The sequence below is a fragment of the Astatotilapia calliptera genome, chromosome 3 (assembly GCF_964374335.1).
Source record: "Astatotilapia calliptera chromosome 3, fAstCal68.1, whole genome shotgun sequence".
Lineage (NCBI taxonomy): Eukaryota > Metazoa > Chordata > Actinopteri > Cichliformes > Cichlidae > Astatotilapia > Astatotilapia calliptera.
In genome coordinates, this window is record NC_137424.1 from 45,165,557 (window position 1) to 45,171,556 (window position 6,000).

Sequence of the window (6,000 nt, forward strand, 5' to 3'; positions counted from 1 at the left end):
GATTTTCTGACAATTAGCTTCAAAGTATGGTCAATGGACTTTGTGTGGCACACTTTCAATATTTTCCAACATGAAATCATGTTTGGTGCTGCATCTGTGACAAAGCATCTGACCTTATTTTGGATGCCCCACTCCTCCATCAAAGCCTTCTTCACCTCAGCAATATTTTCTGCTGTATGTGTCTTAGGAAAATGTCCCACTCCTAGCAACACTGTGGACAGTGTATCCTGTTCATTAACAAAATGACAGGTCACAGCCAAGAACCCATCCATATGAATGGATGTCCACATGTCACTGGTGAGACTAACAGCTGTAGCCTTCTCCAGTTCTCTCTTCGCCTTCTTCTTTTCCTCCTTGAACTTTTCCACCACCATTTCCTTTAGAGCTTTTCTGGTGGCTGTTGTGTAGGCTGTGTCCAAGACACCAACAAAGTCTCTGAAAGCAGCATCTGCAATTATGGAAAAAGGGTTGCAAGTCCTTCACAATCATGTTCACCAAAGCAGCATCGACCAGTTGCTGTCTGGTCTGAGTGGGCTCTATGTTCATGCTCCCTTCAATAGAAGAAAACTTTTGAATAGGAGTATAAAAATGTGCTTAAGTGTCTTGTGCAAGTTGATTAGTCTTTTATGCCGTTATTCCCTGCTAGTTCTTTTTTTTTTATTATTCATGTTTTGGATGGACAGAAACATATAAGCATATACAACAGGAGTAATAATATTGTTAGTTCTCTGTCCATTTCTCAGTATCAACAAACAAATAAGAGCTAACAATAGCTAAAGAAAACCAAAAGAAAAAATGTCTTCCTGACATTTCCAGCAGGTGTTAGTGTCAGCAAGCTTCAACCTGACTAGCTTACTGGGAGTCCAGTAATTTCTGTGAAGCAACTTGTATTGGATAAACTGTGCTTCACGTGAACAAACATACCATGATGAAACCAGCTTCTTTCCCTTGGATGCCCCTCTGTTGGTCTTCCTTGGTTTCCTGTGTTCTGGGGGCCTCTGGATGTCTGGAGCCTGGATCTCCTCCATACCTGCTTCATGCCCTGGAGGACGGGGCTGTGGCCCCCCACACCCTCTAGCAGATCATTGCATGAAGGAACCTTTTAAAAACAAGCGCGCTTATGCTCACAGGTGTACACACGGGTGATCACACACACAAACTACACCCCTTTTTGGCTCCTACCTCAAAGCACACTGTGTTCTGTTGATCTTACGTGCTGCACAATAATGTTTAATATTTAGTATTTACTGTTATATTCCCATATATCATCATGATGTTGTTTATTCTATTGCTCTCATTTTCTTTGCTTGTTTTCTTTTTTCTTTCTCAACAGGTGATGCAGGTGATCGATATATGTATTTTTTTTCTCTGCTTATTCTGTTGGTTTTTGTTTTTTGCCCTTTATCCCCGTCCCTCTTCTCAGCTGTTTTTCTTTCCCTCTTTCTTCAATAAAAGGTGAATCAAATAGACCATTATGTCAAGGCTGGGGTGGTCCATTTGGTAAAGTAAATCTGTTGGGCATCTTTCTTCACCTTTAGATAATAATTCTAATAGCAAAAGAGCCAAACAGGACAGGCAAAAAAAAAACCCCAAACAAACAAACAAACAAACAAAAAAACACTCCACAAATCCTGTGAATGATTCATTTCCTCATAAACCATCTAGTCTTTGAGTGATGATGTATGAACCCTGCTTCTGGGTCCAAACTACTCTGCGTTTATTGAGGCTGTTGTGTTTTTAACATATTTTAATTAGAAGTGTGAATTTAAAGCATTTAAAAAAGTGCATTTAAGCGCAACTTTTGTCAATGCACAATTTACTGGCATACTGACTGCAGGACTGATCGGAGGCAAATTTCATTTCAAAAGACTACCCAAAGGAGGACTTGATAAAAGCGTGGTTTTATGCAAACAAAAATCTGCATACCACCGAAGCACTTCAACCTTATGCTACCATCTAAATGCAAAAGATGTTGCAGCGAGCACAGAAACTGTGGGAGCTGTTAGAGCTAGCAGTCCGAGTACCAACAAAAGGTGTCGGCAGCCCAAACTTGATGAAATGACTGGCTTCAGGACCACAATTAGTAAGTCAACATCAGACAAACTGACAAATGGACTGCAGAGCACTATCAGTGGTAGAAGAAGAAGGTTATTAGAAATGTGATAGTCAGGTGATTCATCTTTCCAACTGCCATGTCGAAAGACTATTTCAAGTAAAATTCAACAGCTTTATGACACTAAAAAGCAAGCCAAATTGGATGCATTACAGAAAATCCTGCTAATATGGAGGAACAAACAAACAGGAGCAAATAAGACTGGAGCAACAGAAAGATCCACTCATACAGGATGTTTCCACTCGGTGAAATTCAACGATGAATATAGTTTCTTGCCTACTAAAGAATCAAGAGGCTTTTTTTTGCTGCTTTAGATAAACAAAAGCACAAACTAGTCATTTTTACTCCATCAGAGCTGATAAAACTCCAAAAGCTGGTGACTGTAGTTGAGCCATGCAGGTAAATAAAACAATTTTTTAACATGTTGTTACTGTTTCTTCAAAAAGCTCTATAGTTGACAGTTATTGTGGAGATTAATAATTACTTTCTTGAACTGTCTACTACAGGTTTGTGACTGAGCTTCTTGGAGGTGAGACATATGTCTCATCTTCAGTGGTTTTACCTCCTTTCTGCCACCTGCATCACACCATGGAGGTCAAATAATCATTTTACATCAAGTAACTTTCCAATTCAGGGTTTGGGGATGACTGGAACCTTACATGAGAAAATATTACAGATATTGTTTTGTGGAGGTCAAAGGTCAAAGCTATTCTTAGTAAACAGAGACGTAACCAGTTTGGCTTTCAATAAAACAAAAAAAAAGTGCTGATTACCTTCAACGTGTGTGTGTGTGGGTGGGGGTGGGGCGGATAGACACTGGAAGATGCATGTAAACATTGAATTATTATTTACTTTAATTATTGACTTTTATTGATTGATTGATTTTTTCTATATATTCACATTTTCTTTGAATGGTTAAATAGAAAAGGAAATTAAAAATGTCTCTTAGATAATATATTTTTTTGTTTCTGTGGGGATTATGTCAAATATTTAATTGTTTTGTGTTTTAGATCATCTTACTATAAACACCTTCTTTATTCCTTTGACTATGTGATTTTGTTTCGCAGAATTTAGAATGAGCTTTACTTTTATTGACATATCTGATCTTACACAGTTTTTAAAGGACTTATAGGATTCATTTTCCATCTGGTGAGATCCACAAATTGAGTCAATTACATTTAGGCACTTAGTTCTAATCCTAAAGACCTCAGTTATGTCTGCTCGTCACAGTTTTTTGAGCTTTGAGTCTTTGCCATTGTAAAGTATTAAGTGACGTGTCACAGTGATGTGTATGTGTTGTTTTAATTTGTCTTAATATAGATGACAATGAATCTTCAAATGTGTGTCCACATACATCTCTTTCCCACACAGACAGATCAACACTAAAACTGAATGGTAAAATACCCCAACAACCAATTCATGACTAGGGGTGGGTTTTTATAATCAATTCATCGATTAAAATCGATTCTGGCTTGGATAGCGTAAAATCAATTCATTAAAATCCTGAATCGATTTTTTAATAGAAATTTATTTTGCCCGAAATGCCAGAATCTCAGGTGACATCTCACAAAATTTCAAGAACCACCAAACAGTAAATGAGAGCAGGTACAGGGATTCTGCACATAGACTTAAACACACAGCGCGACCCGCGGATCAGGATCAGTTTGTCATGGTTGGCTGTGTGGCAGGCGTGCAAGCAGGAGTGGTGGATCCAAAATGCAGGACTCAGACACAGAAGTTCAACTTAAAGCGCAGCTTTATTGCTGGAAACCCTCTTACTAACTAAAGGCATCAAAAGACAAACAAAAACGCTAGTGGACTAAAACACTGAAGCAGAAAACACTGAACTGGAACTGGAAACAAAACACTGGTAACACGGAGGCAAAACACACACAGCTTGTTGAGGGTACGACGCAACACTGACTCAGAGAAACACAGGGACTAAATACACTGGGAAGTAACGAGGAGAATGAGACACAGAAGGAGGGCACAGCTGGGGGAAATTAGAACTGACGAGACAAGCAAAGCAGGACACATTCACATAAGACACGGACCTACAAAGTAAAACAGGAAGGATCACACAGAGACGCGAACTTGACACAGTGGAGACAGCAACTAAGAAAAACAGAGACATAAACCATAAGGCAGAGGACTCTAAGAACCGAGAGACACAGAGGGGAACTCAAACATGCAGACACAGACTTACACAGAACAGAGGGGACACAGAGAAACATGAAGGGCAAGGGATCGAAACTAGAAACCATAGAAACTCACACCAAGTACAATAATACAAAAATCACAATGAACTAAAACGCTGGGTCAGGAGACCCAGGACCCTGACAGTACCCTCCCCCCAAGGGCTGGCTCCCGACAGCCCAACACAAGAAAATGAAAAAAAAAAAAAAAAAAACCAAAAACCGCCCAAAACAGGAAACAACCCGACCAGGGCGGGCGGCGGGGGCCCAGGAAGGAGGGCACGAAACAAAAACACCGAAGCAAATGGAGTCCAAAACAGAAGAGTTCAGGGGGCCGGCCCGGGGGCCGACAGCACAGGAGTCCAAAACAGAAGAGTTCAGGGGGCCGGCCCGGGGGCCGACAGCACAGGAGTCCAAAACAGAAGAGCTCAGGGGGCCGGCCCGGGGGCCGACAGCACAGGAGTCCAAAACAGAAGAGCTCAGGGGGCCGGCCGCGTGGAAGGCAGCGGCGGCGACGAAGGAGACGACGGAGCAGTTCAGGGGGCCGGCCGCGCGGAAGGCAGCAGCGGCGCTCCAGTGTCAAGCGTACTGGCTGAGGCCCGGTGGGCACAGGACCAGACGAGGCAGGACCAGGCGATGACAAGGCAGGAACAGACGGACCAGGCGAAGCACAGGCGGAGGCTGGGCCAGGCGAGGCCGAAGGCTCTGATGAGGCTGGGCCAGGCGAGGCCGAAGGCTCTGATGAGGCTGGACCAGGCGAAGCACAGGCTGAAGCCGGACCAGGCGAGGCAGAAGCACAGGCAGAAGCTGGACCAGGCGAGGCAGAAGCACAGGCGGATGCAGCTGGACCAGGCGTAGCAGAAGCAGAGGCCGCAGGACCAGGCGTAGCAGAAGCAGAGGCCGCAGGACCAGGCGTAGCAGAAGCAGAGGCCGCAGGACCAGGCGTAGCAGAAGACTCTGATGAGGCCGGACCAGACGAGGATGAAGACTCTGATGAGGCCGGACCAGACGAGGATGAAGACTCTGATGAAGCTGGACCAGACGAGGACGAAGACGAAGACTCGGATGAAGCTGGACCAGGCGACGCCGAAGCGGCCGCAGGTGGCGGCTGGACAGGCTCCTCGGGCCCTCCAGCGGAGACAGGAGGCTGAACGGGCCCCTCGGACCCTCCAGCCGACGAGGCATGAGGCTGGTGTGGTTCTTCGGAACCACCAGCTGACGAGGAAGGCTGCTGGACGGGCTCCTCGGGCCCCCCAGCTGAAACAGGAGACAAAGGCCGGAGCGGTCCGTCGGACCCTCCAGCGGAGACACGAGACGAAGGCCGGAGCAGTCCCTCGGACCCTCCAGCGGAGATACGAGACGAAGGCTGGACGGGCCCCTTGGACCCTCCAGCAGAAGCCATCACAAAGCCAGCAGGCATGGAGTCCACTGGCAGACATGAAGGAAATGGGTGCTGTGCTGAGCACTGGCCCTGCTCAGACAGCACTGACACGGGGCACTTCCCAGGTGGCTGCTTAAACTCCAGGGGTCCAGAATCAGCTGAGGACTGGGACCTAGCCTCTGGGGAAGCCCTGGAGCGGCAAACAGTGCCAATGGCGGCTGAATCATGAAAAGCACCTTGAATAGGACTTAGGCTTTCTCCCTGCACGGAGTGAACGGGTGGAACCGGTAATGCTGGAGCCAGAGCTACTG